Raw genomic sequence first — 15,163 nt, 5'->3', positions numbered from 1 at the left:
CATTTCCATGGTTCCCCTAACCTCTTCCAGGTGTCTCTTGTCGTCCTCTAACTTTGTGAACTCCTGCTGCAGTTTCATCTTCTGCATCTCAAGTTCTTTGTGTTCTCGCTCCATTTTTCCTTTGATGTTCCCCGGGTTTGTGTCTTTCCCGGTTCAGGTTTTTCCAACCCTCTTCCAGTTGTTTCTGATTGTCCTGCAACATGTTGACCACCTACTGCAGCTTCCTGCTCTCCATCTGTAGTTCTTGACTGTTTTCTTCCATCCTCTTCTTGATTTTCTCCATCTCAGTTCTCTCCTCATCCAGGTTTCTCTGTTTTGATTCCAGGAGTTTTATTTCCTTCTCCAAATCCATCTTTCCTTCTCTAAGTATTTCCATTTCTTTCTGATGTTCTTTCTGTTTCTCCAACAGTTAGTTTTTCTCCATCTTCAGTTTTTCTTTCTGCTACAGCAAGTCAATTTTGTCCTTCACACTTTCTCGTTTGACTTCTTCAATCTCTCTTTTCATCTCTTGCAGGATCTTATTCATCTTATCTGCTAGGTGTTCCTTCTCTTTCTGGAGCTCTCTGTTCTTATCTTCAACTTTTCTCTGCTCATCTTTCAACTCTCTCTCTCTTTCTGCTCCAACATTTCCTTCTGGTTGTGCAGCTTGGTCGTCACCTCCTGCAGCGATGGCCACGTCAGCCCCTCTGTCGACTTCTTCTCCAACGTCCCCCTCTCCAGGTCCGTCTCTCCCTGGATGCCGTCTTGTCCTTTTCCGTACTTCAGCAGCATGAGTTCGTCCCACAGTTTGTTCAGTTTGGGTATATCTGGACTCTGAGGCCCTGCGTTGGTCGGCCAACTGGAGCCTCCAAACTTCCTCCTAAAGCTCTGAAACTCAACTTCTCAGACTGCCGTTGCGTTGGGGTGTAACAATATATCGTGCCACGAAATTTCGCGATACAAAAACGTCACGATACGTGTCGTGGAGGTTACAAAGTGTATCGCGATATCGGGTTATTAATATTAATCTATTGTGTTGACTAGTAACGCGCATCCGACCGCGACTGTGGCCGCGACCGCACCTCGACCCGCGGACCAAAATCTTACTCCGCTCAGAAGAAACTAGTCCCGTTTTACGGTCCCGTTTTGAGCTCTGAACTTTTACTTATGTAAGGCTGGTGTAGAGTTAAGCCTTACCTTATTAAATTAAACCTTTTTCAGGTCGTGAGTAGGATAAACATGGGGACAACTTCTGCTGAGTTTGAGTGTACTTTAATGTCCGCTCAACAGCGTAGGATTTTAGAACATCAACACAGCACCTAGTGCTGTATCACTCCGCCCAATCTAAAACATATTAACAACTACAGATAAACTGACTAGTGTCATTATAGTCCCTGATTTACATCAGAATATAAAGAATATAAAGAATATATTAAAATAATGAACCTTGAATTACCAAAATAAACTTCTTAACAAAAATAAATCTCCTCTTACACTTATAAGGTGAGCATGAATCAATCTTTTTTATGATGTAAAAATGTATTTATTTACTTTTATTTATTTATTTAATTTTAGTTGTTACATTTCTGGAAAAGAAAAAAGTCAAATCATACATGAGAGAAACTATTCAGTTTGTAGCAAAATATTTGTACTTGTATGAAACTGAAGATGCATAATGCAAACCTGACATTTACTTTTAGTTCAGTTTGTGGAAAATGGTTGGCCTGGTTTTCTCTTTAAAACTTTAAAACAGTTATAGAGCATTACAAACTGTAACAATAGAGCAAACACACAGCATTGTTTTGTATTTTGTGTCTTTCAAATAAAAGACAATTTTTTCCAGTCATATGTTCCTCATTCAAGGTTGTTAAAAAAATATATATATATAATATCGTATCGTATCGTTATCGTGACCTCAATATCGTGTATCGTACCGTATCGTGAGATTAGTGTATCGTTACACCCCTTGGTTCAGTAAAGCGTTCTGTCTTTTTCAGTTGTCCAGATCTCTTTTGAGTTGCTTGAAATCATCCAGGATGAGTCCCAGTCTCTGTGTTAGATTTCTGGAGGCCATTGTACCGATAAACGTCGTACTGTTAGATTAGACTTCTGATTTGACTGAATTAGGCTTCTGAATCGCGAGCTCGGGAGCACTTCTGAAAACCCCAATCAGTCAACACAGATTATCATTGTACCTACAAATGTTACAGATAAAACTTGAAATGTTTAAATGGTCAGACTAAAACATGAACAATTAATCCACGCATGAACTGATTTTCTGGATATTCTAGATCAGGGGTCGGCAACCCAAAATGTTGAAAGAGCCATATTGGACCAAAAACACAAAAAACTAATATGTCTGGAGCCGCAAAACATGAAAAGCCTTGTATAAGCCTTAGAATGAAGGCAAATGGTGAAAGGAGAAATGTCAAGAAAACAGTCGAAATGTCGAGAAAAAAGTCGAAATGTTGAGAAAAAAATTTAAATGTCGAGGAAATAGTCACAATTTCGAGAAAAAAGTCAAAATGTCGAGAAAAAAGTCAAAATGTCGAGAAAAAGGCGAAATGTCGAGAAAAAAGTCAAAATGTTGAGAAAAAAGTCGAAATGTCGAGAGAAAAAAAGGCGAAATGTCGAGAAAAAGGCGAAATGTCGAGAAAAAAGTCAAAATGTTGAGAAAAAAGTCTAAATGTCGAGAGAAAAAAAAGCCGAAATGTCGAGAAAAAAGTCAAAATTTCGAGAAAAAAGTCGAAATGTCGAGAAAAAAGTTAAAATGTCGAGATTAAAAAGGAAAGGAAAAAGGAAGAAAAAAAGAGAAAAAAGAAGAAAAAAGAAAAAAGAAAGAAAAAGAGAAAAAAAAAGAAAAAAAAAGGTCAAACATTTTTGAAAAACTCCAGGAGCCACTAGGGCGGCGCTAAAGAGCCGCATGCGGCTCTAGAGCCGCGGGTTGCCGACCCCTGTTCTAGATGCTGCATGTGTAATGGCTATTTTCATTTTCCATTGTCCACTTTTCCATTTGCCATTATTACACAGGTGGGTTTAGGAGTGATCTTACACAGACTCAATTAGCAGATTTTCCGGTCAGTGATTGTAGTTTAGTTTGTTGTTTATTGAAGTAGTTGGTACAAATTGAATGAACATACCAGTTTCTGTGTGCTGCTCGTCTGGTGAGAACTGTGTGGGCTCCCCCCATCCCGTGCCTACTACTTCCTGTCACCTATACCTCTACTTATACATCCCTGTGCCTTTCGTGATCGCCACCCAGTGTTCAAAATACTACAGCAAGATATATCTAAATAAACAAATAACATGCCAACAATAAACATAAATGGCTCCTACAGCATGCTCTGGACTAAACGGTTGAGCTGCCGTCCAGTCTGTTAGCAGAGCTTTGTTTAAAATCCAGTGTGAAGGTACGGTGGAGTACTTTCATACTTGACCTGGATGACCTGCAGATCTGTGGAGACTGGTTAATACTGAATGATGCACACACATGCTGACATCCAGATAGCCTCTACATAGTAAATAACCTATATTTACACAGCAGTCCTGTCTTTTAACTGGATTTTTTTCTGCCATTGGCAAAAAAGAGATAAAACAAATAAATCAATACATTTGAACACATACGTAGCATTACATGTAATCTCTAAAAGGTATTGATTATTAAATTATTGTAAAAAGCGACCATTGACTGTTTACCAAACCTGTACACTATGTAGATCTTTTAAAACTGTAAAAGAGCTAAAAAAAATCTGCTGAGGTGCCGATGATTAGCGTATTAAGAGCATTTGATTAGATGTATAATTAAAGCAGTAAATGTGTAGTCTATGCAAAGAGCTTCTGCCTTTTGACTTGCTCTGTTTTTTTACATGACTACATAATTATTTGCCAAGAGGCATCTTCAGTCAGAAGGGGTCCACAAACAACAGGGGGAAGCTGTGGCTCAGGTAGTAGAGTGGTCTGATGTAAGCGCCAACCCACAGCATGAAACAGATGTGTGACGACGTAACCAAATAATAACCAAATAAATATGTTGACTGCGTCAATTATTCATTGCAGCCCAACAAGACACTAAAACGCCGCTATGTCGACAACATGTTAATCTGAATTTCATTGTAGAAACTTTGTGGAAATGACATATGCTGTTACATATATGGTATTATATGGCATTATACGATCACAACTAATACATGAATCGTTTTTGATGAGTGCTTGCTGACCTGCTGTCCTGTGTATCTGACGCCATCCAAGTTGACCTTCCATTCAATGAGAAGCTGGTATTCTTCCTCCCGTCCACCCCAGATCCTCACCGCGAAGCAAGACACCGAAGTGTCCAAAAGGTCTGGGAGCATGCCAAAGTCCAAGCTCCGCCAAGTTGGATTCTGACACACACAAACACACACACGTGAGGATTGTCATAGTGAGAACAGCAAACATGACTGTATGAGTATTGTAAATGGTAAAAGAACCGATGAGCACAAAGTAAAGATGGGTTTACTTTGAGGCAGGGGCGAAAATCCCGTTTCATAGTTGGGGGGGACAATAAACAGTAACATTTTAGAGAATAAATCCAGGGGGGGACAAGGAATAAAAGTTTTAGCCTTCCTTTAATACAGCATTTTGACATTTTCAACTCTATCTCGCAAACAGGCAGAAGACCTTTCTTAGAGTAATACAAAACAATGGTATTAGGTGGAAGGTGGCAATAATACAGCACATCTGACATAATACACTGCAAAAACCCAATATCTTAACAAGAATATTTGTCTTATTTCTAGTTAAAATGTCTCATTTTTAGTTAAAAAAAATCTCATTACACTTAAAACAAGACTCATGGACTGAAAAAAAAACAACAATTTTCACTTGTTTCAAGTAGATTTTCACTTAAAATAAGTAGAAAAATCTGCCAGTGGAACAAGATTGTTTTGCTTATAAGATAAATCTTGTTCCACTGGCAGATTTTTCTACTTATTTCAAGTGAAAATTTACTTGAAACAGGAGAAAATTGTCAAATAACAAGTTATTTTTCTGGTGATGACTCTTGTTTTAAGTGTAATGAGATTTTACTGTTTATTATTATTTTCGATTTCGGTTTCGGCCACAAATTTTCATTTTGGTGCATCACTACTAAATACTACTGCATTGTTCCAAAATTATTAATTCTGTCTCAAATTATTCTAGGGGGGGACAGCTTTACTAATGGGGGGGACTTGTCCCCCCTGTCCCCCCCGGGATTTTCGCCCCTGCTTTGAGGTAATCTAACAACTCAGATCTCTCAGAAGGTTCTTGGAGCTACATCTGTCACGCAACTGAAGGCATGTGATGGTACAGTAATGACATTGATAAAAAATTGAGAGCAAAAATCTGTGTCACTTTTGTTAGATATATAATGTGACCCACTTATATGATTTTGTTAAACATTAATCTCAACGTCTGATCCCTATTTCTCTTTGTACTCTGTACTTCAAGAATGCCGGCGTGACTGCTAGCTAAATGGAGCAGTGTGGTCATTTATGTAATTAAACCATGTACAAGCTTCCTCCTCCCTCTGGGAAAAGATAAATCAAATTCTTGGGCTCATGGGTCATTTCAAAGGACGGGCAATCGACGAATGTCAGAAGCAGACGAACAAAATCATAAAGGGATGGGGGTCGAGCAAGGGCAAAAAAACAAAACAAAGAAAACTGGAAACTCAGTGACGGACACAGAAGGACATAACAAGAGTTGGAATAAAAACAGGAAGACCAAGAATGAGATCCCTGGATGAACAAGGACAGGAGAAAGACAGATTACTAGAAAACAAGCATCAGCAAACACAAAAATTTTAAAGGAGGAAGTTGGAGTGGGATAATACAGGAGGCATGACTCCTTCAATGAGTGACACCTAACAGGTCTTCACAGAACATGTTCTTGTCTTTGTTGAAGAATCTTACATAAACTAACAACTGAGTATTGTCAGACACATCAGTGGACTCCTCTACAGCCAAGCCTACACATGGTGCCTCATGAATGGCTTCATCCAGGTTAGTACATCCTGGGTTAAAGTCTCACTTTTCTTTGTGGCTGATGATGCTGACATGGGTATTTGCTTTATTTTGTTACAAAGCTCTTCTTTTTGTTTTCCCTCAAACAAGGTTTCGGCAACCGCACTCATGCACTCCTTAACAACCCCCCCATCAGTGAATGTTTTTTCGTGTTGACCTAAAATCTAGTGATGCACCGAAATGAAAATTTGTGGCCGAAACCAAAACCGAAAATAATAATAAACACTTGGCCGAATACCGAACATGGTTCTTCAGCAGTTTTTCATTTATTTTGCCAATTTTTTCACCATTGCATAAATCAAATACATTTGATTTAAGCATGCTTTTCAAAGAAAAAAATCTTTTACAAAATTACAAGGTAGAAAACATTTATTGAACATAAAAAAATGAAAATTTTTTAATTTCCCAGCATTATGTTGTTTTGGTTCCACCTCCTGGTGAATGTTAGGTAAAATTCTTATGGGGTTAGTTTTTGGTTGGCCAACGATTTATGTAGTGCGCAACGTTACGGGACGGAGCGGCCAGTCTATTTCCTTATTTTACAACGCCATTATTAATTGTTCGTTTTTTTCCCCACTTATTCCACCGAACACTGAAAGTGTTTTTTTTGCCATTTTCTGCCGAACAATTTCGGTTACCGAACAATCGGTGCATCACTACTAAAATCCAAGCAACTCTGAGGGAACATTCATGAGCACGTTGTTGGGCAGTGAATGACTGGGTCATGATCCTGGTGGATTGATCATACTTAGCTCTGAGCCTGATTATTTTCTGTGACCTCAGTTCAGACTTGGGTGGGTATGCTTGGTCAAAATCTTGGTGTTTGGTCACATAGTGGCGTTTCACATTGCCACTTTTTTTTTTTTTTTTTTAAAGATTTTTTTGGGCTCTAGTGGTCCTTTATTGGAGATGCAGACTGGAAAGGGGTAGAGAGAAAGAACGGGGAAGACACGCAGCAAAGGTGCGCAGGCTGGATTCGAACCCGCGACCGCTGCAGGAGGAGGACTGTAGCCTCAGTATATGTGCCGGTGCCGCTGCTTAACCCACTGCGCCACCAAGCGGCTACATTGCCACTTTTAATCAGCGCCACGGTCTCTGAGCATATCAGACAAAGTGGTTTTGTGCTGCCAATGGGAAGAATGAACAGAAACTAGTCTGTCCATTCCGGGTTGAAAGGGCTGGTATTTTTTTTTTTAAGAGCAGAACCGCAATGTTTAAAAGTGGCTGGAATGAGACTTGATTGGCTGAGTAGCGTCACGTGGGATGGCTTAACTCGTACTCAATTGGTCTGTGCGTTTTGTGATCGACTGCTATTACACTATAAAAACTTTGCCTGTTAAAATAGAAGCACCTGTCAAATTTAAAATCCCGTCATAATTTATTATAGATCTGGGTCCGTAAAGGATGGCTCCTGGGTCCGGACTCGGACCGCGGTCCGCCTGTTAGTGACCCCTGTCCTACATCATCCAATGGTGTCATGTAAACTTGTTTGTTGTTCTAATCTGCTACTGCTACTACCGCTACTGCTAAATATTTAATCACTTTTCCAACTGTTGCTCTGCTTACTGCCCCCTATTGGTCACCGCCGGTACAACGCGCTCTCCTCGTGTACTACGCGAGTGACGTTGTTGTTGGTGGTGCACGCGAACGGACATGAACGGACGCGAACGCAAGCACCAACTGCAAGTATATCCCAGGCTATAGGCCTATGCTGCAGGGGGGCACCGACATGATCCACTAGGCGGTGCCTCTCACCCTTCTTCTCTTCTCCTCTCTTCTCGTCTTGCCTTTTTCTCTTCTCCTTTTCCATTTTTATTTATTATAAGTATCTCATTGACATCATTTTTGTCCATCATTCCTGTGATTTCTTGTGCTGGCCCCCTTTTTTCTCTTTTGTGCATGTTTGCAGGCCGGAGCTTCAGGAGCTGTGTCCTGGCCTGCGGTCCCCCTCCCCCCCTCTGGTCATCCCGATGCTGCTTCCACATGCCTGTGTGGATGTCTGCTGTGTGCACGTCCCCGACCACCTCAGTCTGGCCTCCGGCAGGAGGGTCCCCCCTTATGAGCCTGGTCCTGCTCAAGGGGAGTTTTTACCTGCCATTGTTTATGTAATAATTGCTCAGGGGTCATGTTCTGGGTCTCTGGAAAGTGCCTAGAGACAACTTTTGTTGTCCTTCGTCCGCATCTCTACTGGCAGCTCTGCCTCTTTCTGCGAGAGCTGCGCTGGCATTTCTAATGAATTTAACGTGACAGTCACTACTGTTTTCAGAAAGTACTTTAGACTCGGCGTGTGCTGCTTCAAAGAGTCTGGCAATCCTGAGAGCTCGCTCCAAAGTAAGTCCTTCCTCCTGTAACAACTTGTCCCTCAGTCATTTCGTTGCACACTTTTCCACTATTTGATCTCTCAGCATGTCATCTTCTAGTGTGCCAAAGGCACATGATCTTGCCAGTTCTCTCAAAGCATTCACAAAAGCATCCACGGATTCCTCAGGGCTCTGAGTTCTCTGTCTAAACTTATGTCTTTCCAAAACCACATTTCTCCGTGGCGTGAAATACGTATCCACGGCGGCTACTGTCTGGTCAAATGTAACCTTTTCGTCTGGCAGGTTAGCAAAAATCCTCTAAGTGGGTGCTCCGATACAATGCAGTAATGTAGCTTTCCTTACCGCATTCTCCGCATCCCTGGATCCGCTGGCTATTTCAAAAAATGTGTATGATTCCTTCCACACTTTATATTCCGTGTACAGATCCGGTGCTTCGAGGTTCAATGGGTTAGGCGGGGATAAGGATGGGAATAAAGCTATTTGTGCCTGAGGTTCAGCCATGAGGCCAACGGCTCTCGGTTCAGTTTAAAAGTTCAGTTTCCTTATAATGTCACCCTTGAGCCTTTCGTTCCTGTTGTCTCTACGTCTTGCCTTGAGTGCGTTGCAATTCCGTTATATCCTCGTCACCATAAATGTTGTGTTGTCCAATAAAGAAGCCATAGGTATTTCAACCTGTTTTATTGTCTTACTCCCATTTCGTACATACACCGTTACTCCCGCTTTCCTGCTTAACTCTTTCACCACGTAACCCACTTCTCGCGATACAATCAACTATACTACACCATCAAAAGGAACAGGAATTTGTTTTCTGCGCATGTTCTTTCGCAAGGAATCTTGCTCTTTTGAGTCCAGGAAGTACTTATAAACATGGCAAAACGCAAGACCAGGGGCCTGTACTACGAAACGGGATTTGGGGTTAGCGAGGTAACTTCGGGTTTAACCCGAAGTTTTCAGGACTACGACGGTGGTTCACTTCTTACCGGGGTACATCGCCATGGTAACTTATGCTGAACAGCTAACCTGCTCCGGAGCAGGTTATGTTCGAAATACAGATCGCCGGGTATAAAAGCACCGCCCACTGACCAATCAGCTCTCTTGGAAAATGGCATGCCCTTTCGAAGAGAATCCAGTGGAGCTTGGTGCGCGGATCGTGAGAGGATCCCTCCGATCTTCTTCTTGTCATTTTTTTTTCTGTTTGCTGCAAGTAATGTCAATGCTATTTCATTGTGCTTTTGTATACTGATATCATCCTAAAACAGAGAGTGATAGAAACACTAAAGCCTTGTACTTGTTGTACTTCTAAGATATGAAAGTGAGCCTACTTACCGCTTTGAATTATGTTTTTATATTTATTTTTTATTTGCTCCCATGTGCGTTTCACTCCGCTGGGGTTGCAGCGGAAGGAATGAAAATTGTCATACACGCCATACGAATACATCTAAGCAACACATGCATTTAACAGAATAGACAACTGTAATTATAGTCAGATCTACTTATGCCCTAATGATGGGGCAGTGATGTTTATATCCCTGTGAACTTACGCATTTATACAGTCAGCGATCTTTTGCCAGCTGTCTTTCCTGCATTTTGCAGCTGCAACTGTGTTGCTTTTTGCCTGTATTATATGCCTATACTCATCATATTTCCGTAAAATTATTGTTTGCTCTTCGCTACTGAAATAAGCGGCTCTGACAGCGGACTTCTCCATGCTTGCGATTGGTCATGCGCTGAAAACACGCCCCTTTTATGTGCACGCGCTCATATCCAGATTGGAGAAACCTGGGTTGATATACCGAGTTGATAACCACCGTCGTGTGACCGCTTAGCGTGATTGCAATTGTCCGGGTTAGTGAATCTGGATAAGGAAAAGATATCCTGGGTATGTTGAACTTGCTTCGTAGTACAGGCCCCAGGAGGAGACTAATCACTTCATAAATGTAATGAAAGATATGAACATTTTGGCATTTGTAGACGGTAGAAAGTACTGGGATAGCGAGATTTACAAAAAGTTGAGCGAAAAGTTGCCCGAAGCAGGATTTGTAAGAATGCCAGAGCAGATCAAGCACCGCTGGAAGACGCTGAAAAAGGCGAACTACAGGGCCGAGAAACAAAATGACTTCTACTGGGCTGTTCATTATCCGCCGGGCTGCTGTTATTGTTGTTGTTTTGAATTTGGATACAGGAAGAAGAAGCGCAAATGGCGGGAATTGCGTAATGATGTTATCCGTGCGTTGCTGGTTTGATCGAGATATCCCAAATGATTAATTACCATGTATACAGGGATAACCCTGTTTACAGATTATTCCCAATGTTTCAGTAACCGGAATATTGAGCTTAACCAAAATTTTGACTGCATGTAAATGTAGTCATAGAGTAACGCTGATCTGTAGACCAGTTAAAAAGGATTTAAAATAATTCAAAGCCAGCGGTCATCATCAACATTCAGCGAGGAAAATGTTATAATTAGGGGTGGGACGATACGGGTAACTCACGATTCAATACTGTGGCGACATGTGGTCCATGATAATGATAATATCACGATACACGATATCTACGATATTCGTTATATTGTAAGAAATATTATCAACGATATATCACAATATATGTGACTGAAAAAGAAAAAAATACCCATAAAAAGGAAACGTCTGTAGTTATGCATTTATTTAATGCCAAAACTTCCTACAATGTACAAAGAAAGTGCATTTGTATAGTGCCTCACTGCCTCCTAGGCTTGTAAATGTAAACACTGTACAGCTGGACAAATTAAAGTGCCTGAACATTGTGTAATAACATTGTGGCAGGGTGGAGGATTGGGCGTGGTCTGCGGGGGAGTAGCGCACAGGTGGCGCGGTCTGGATAGGCTGATTGGGCACAGGTGTGTCCAATCAATCTCTCCTCCCTGCCTGTGTGTTTAATTAGTGGGCTGACCCTGGAGGGTGGTGAAAAGGGGGCCGCCTGGGACACGGACACGACGGCTGCCCTGTGTGTGTATGTGTATGTGTATGTGTGTGTGTCTGGTGACGATTAAAGCCGACCATTTCTCCGCTAAACAGAGGTGGAAAAAGTACAAAAATATTGTACTTAAGTAAAAGTACAATTTTCTGCTTGAAAATGACTTAAGTAAAAGTAAAAAGTACCCATTAAGAACATTACTTAAGTAAAAGTATAAAAGTACCTCAACTTAAATATAATAAAGTACCAAAAGTACATGGTGTAAAATGTACTTAAGTACAAAAGTAAAAAAGTACAAAGTACAAAGTACAAAATTCAAAGTACAAAATTATTTTCAAAAGGATTGCAAAGAAATGAAGAATCCAAGAATTTGCTTACAACTCTAAATAATGGTGATATTATTCTGACCCCTTTAGCGTTTGTTTCCATTACCCCATTTTAATTTCTCCCTTTGCTCATCACTGCTGCTGTACCCCATTGGCCCCGCTGACAGGTTCACCCCCAGCCTGTAGTATGCAGTGACAACATTAAGCAACCCCAGCTGATAAAGGATGAGACTTTTGAACTTTTAAATGCCAAAACCACCCTAGAAGGGGTGGAATCAAAGAATGGTGCGCATGGACACGCGTTGGCTGCCGCTCAAGGCTGATTTATGGTTAGTAACGACGTGTCCAATTTTAAATGTAGCGGATTAAAAGTAAGATTTTTTTCCTTGAAAATGTAACGAAGTAAAAGTAAAAGTACAGAAAAATGAAAGTATCAATAAAAGTACAAATTCTCAAAAATCTTACTTAAGTACAATAACAAAGTACTTGTAGCCTACTTCGTTACTTTACACCACTGCCGCTAAACCATGTGTCCTCATTCCTGTCTGGTTACCCCAATAGCACGAGTTGGCTACAGTGGCTCCCAACGTGGGGCTGAGGCAGGATGACTGAGGAACGTGGAAATTGGACCGAGCAGGCAGTGGCGTCACTGGCGCAGGTGGCGACGGACATGGCGGCGCTGCTCCAGAGCCAGGCAGACCGGCAGACCGCAGAGCTGGAGGCGCTGGCGGACCAGCTGCTGGAGCATTGCTGCGTCGGGGAGACGGAGGCTCTGAGCCGCCAGGCGGGCAGGCTGGGTGAACGCGGCTGGGCCCGGCTGGGTCAGATCGGGGACGCCGGCGACAGGGTACGGGACTTCTACGGGCTGGTGGCGGAGCTGCAAAGCCTGCTGGGACGCGCAGAAGACGGGCTGAACACGCAGGCGGTGGTGGGAACGGAGGTGGAGATGATGAAGCCGCAGCTGCGGGAGTTCAAGGCCGTGGAGCGCGAGCAGGTGGAACCGCATCCAGCCGAAGCTGCAGCACGTCAACGCCGTGGGTCAAGGTCTCATCCAGAGCGCTGCCAAGGACGGACGGTCCCTGGCCTGAGTCAGGCAATGGGAGTATGTGGCAGGGTGGAGGATTGGGCGTGGTCTGCGGGGGAGTAGCGATGAGGTCCTTCCAGGCAAAATGTTGCTGTTTTTTATTGTTGGTCTTACTGCCAATTTAAAGCTAGGGTCTACGATATTCAGTTTTTTTTTTTTTTAAACACACTTTCTCCCCACACACATCTCCTCCCCCCTGTGCTCTGGCTCTCATGATGCTCCCACCTCACCTCACACCCCCTCCGGTACGGGAGCAGTACCTTCAAATTCAGAAATGGGAGGCAGGAAGTAGGGTGAGGACTGTCCAATCACTGACATTCAGGCAGATTGACCAATAGGCGCCGTTCAGTCCGAACTAGGGGTGGAACGGTTCATGAAAATAATCCGAACCGTTCGGTACAACTGCTTCGGTTCGGAGCGTGTGTGTGCCGTTCGGTTCATATGCATGCGCAACTTTATCAGTTTTTCATAATGGAAGTAATGGAGTGTAGTAGCAGGGACACACCTGCGGGTGGCGGAATGCAGTTGTAGCGGTTGCTTGTCTCAGCCGGCAATAATCACACGAAGAAGAAGTTTAGCAGCTCAGTTGTGGAGATGGCTAGTGGCGGCGTTAAAAGAGAAATAGAAGATGCACCGGCAGCACAATATTGCTCTGCAGTGTGGAGGCACTTTGGGTTTGGGGTGACATACGAGGCCGGCAAGAAAGTTGTGGACAAAAGTACCACCGTGTGCAAGCATTGTTCGACTCGCGTTATTTATGCTGCCGGCAACACGTCCAACATGTTGACTCACATGAAGAGACATCACCCCGCAAAAGAACATGAAAATATGAGCAAAGCAGTGTTGAATAGTGCAGTGTATATGTTAGTTTTGGTGTATGCTGCACTTAAATTTCAAGTGGCAAAATTATTATTTTATTTTAGATGGCACAGTGACACTTTAAGTTTTTATAAGAAATCCAGCGTTATTTATTTGTATTTCAAACACTGCAGTGCACTTTAATTTCAAGTGGAAAAATGATTACCGGTATTTATTTTGTTATTTTAGATGGCGCAGTGATAAGTTTTTATAAGAAATCCAGCATTATTTATTTGTATTTCAAACACTTTACCTTTATTTTTAAGACTGAAGAAAACTCATCTTTCAATTAAAAATTTCAGAGTTGAAATATGTTGACATTGTTTTTGTGTTGATTTTAAACAAAGGAAACTAAACCGAACCGAACCGAAAACCGTGACCACAAAACCGTGATGTGAACCGAACCGTGGATTTTGTGAACCGTTCCACCCCTAGTCGAACCTATTGGACCCTTCTTCTTTCTTTTACAGGACTGTGAAATTCTCCTCTCAGTGCTTTAACAATGACATCATATGTCTCATCATCCATCACTCGATTTCCATGGCCTTGAACGTTACTAACCCAGGGCCAGTGTGAACAGGACCAACATTGTTATGCCCAGTCTCATTGTTCCTTTTCTGTGAATGAAACAAAATTCATTAATTCCTTTTTTACAAATTTTCAGAATCACTAGATTAATGTAAATATTGATTATATATATTATATTATATATATTATATAGATAATACATATTTATTTTCAACAAATAGGATATCTGCTTATATTTTAGCGTGTTATGCACCTATACAGTCTGATACAGGTCCTTGATGAACCTCTACCTGTTGCTGGTTGACAGAGCCACAGATGACCAATTGAAAACGTAGCGCAGAGAAAACTTGCTTGATGATAAGGTGTTTGCTCAGTGGAAAACACTATAAAGAATTAAATCAACATTCATTTTTTGTGTGGTTTACTGGGGACTGTGGTAGATTAGCTACTTTCCTTTTTTTCTCCACAGGGCTTGTACATGAGACTTCAGCTGCCAGCTAAAACATACATTATCCTAACACACATCTTAATACACCGAATATTTAAAGAGATGAGGTGGATGGCTTGGTTTAACAAAGATATTAATTGAACTTTGGAGTTCACAAATACCACTGCTTACCTGCAACAATCAGACAGTCGAAGTTAGCATTGCATTTACAAATGCCCAAAATAACTAACATGGATCCCACCTAGTGGCTCAACTTTATACATCCTACATAATAAAATGTGAGAATGCAATTACTATTAAATAATATTGTTTCACTAATTTAGTTTACTAATGCACTGAAACCCATGCTGTTTGCTTTATTTGCACCTTTAAGAGGTAAAAATTATGATAATGCAGCTGTTTTCTCACAATATGAGCCATTATTACATTATGAGCTGTTAATACTTTATGAGCTGCGCCAGTAAGGCTCATAATGTAATAAGTTATTACATTATTACATTATGAGCTGTTAATACTTTATGAGCTGCGCCAGTAAGGCTCATAATGTAATAAGTTATTACATTATTACATTATGAGCTGTTAATACTTTATGAGCTGCGCCAGTAAGGCTCATAATGTAATAAGTT

This window comes from Cololabis saira, chromosome 11 (genome assembly GCF_033807715.1).
Source record: "Cololabis saira isolate AMF1-May2022 chromosome 11, fColSai1.1, whole genome shotgun sequence".
Classification (NCBI taxonomy): Eukaryota; Metazoa; Chordata; class Actinopteri; order Beloniformes; family Belonidae; genus Cololabis; species Cololabis saira.
This window is presented reverse-complemented; position numbering follows the sequence as displayed.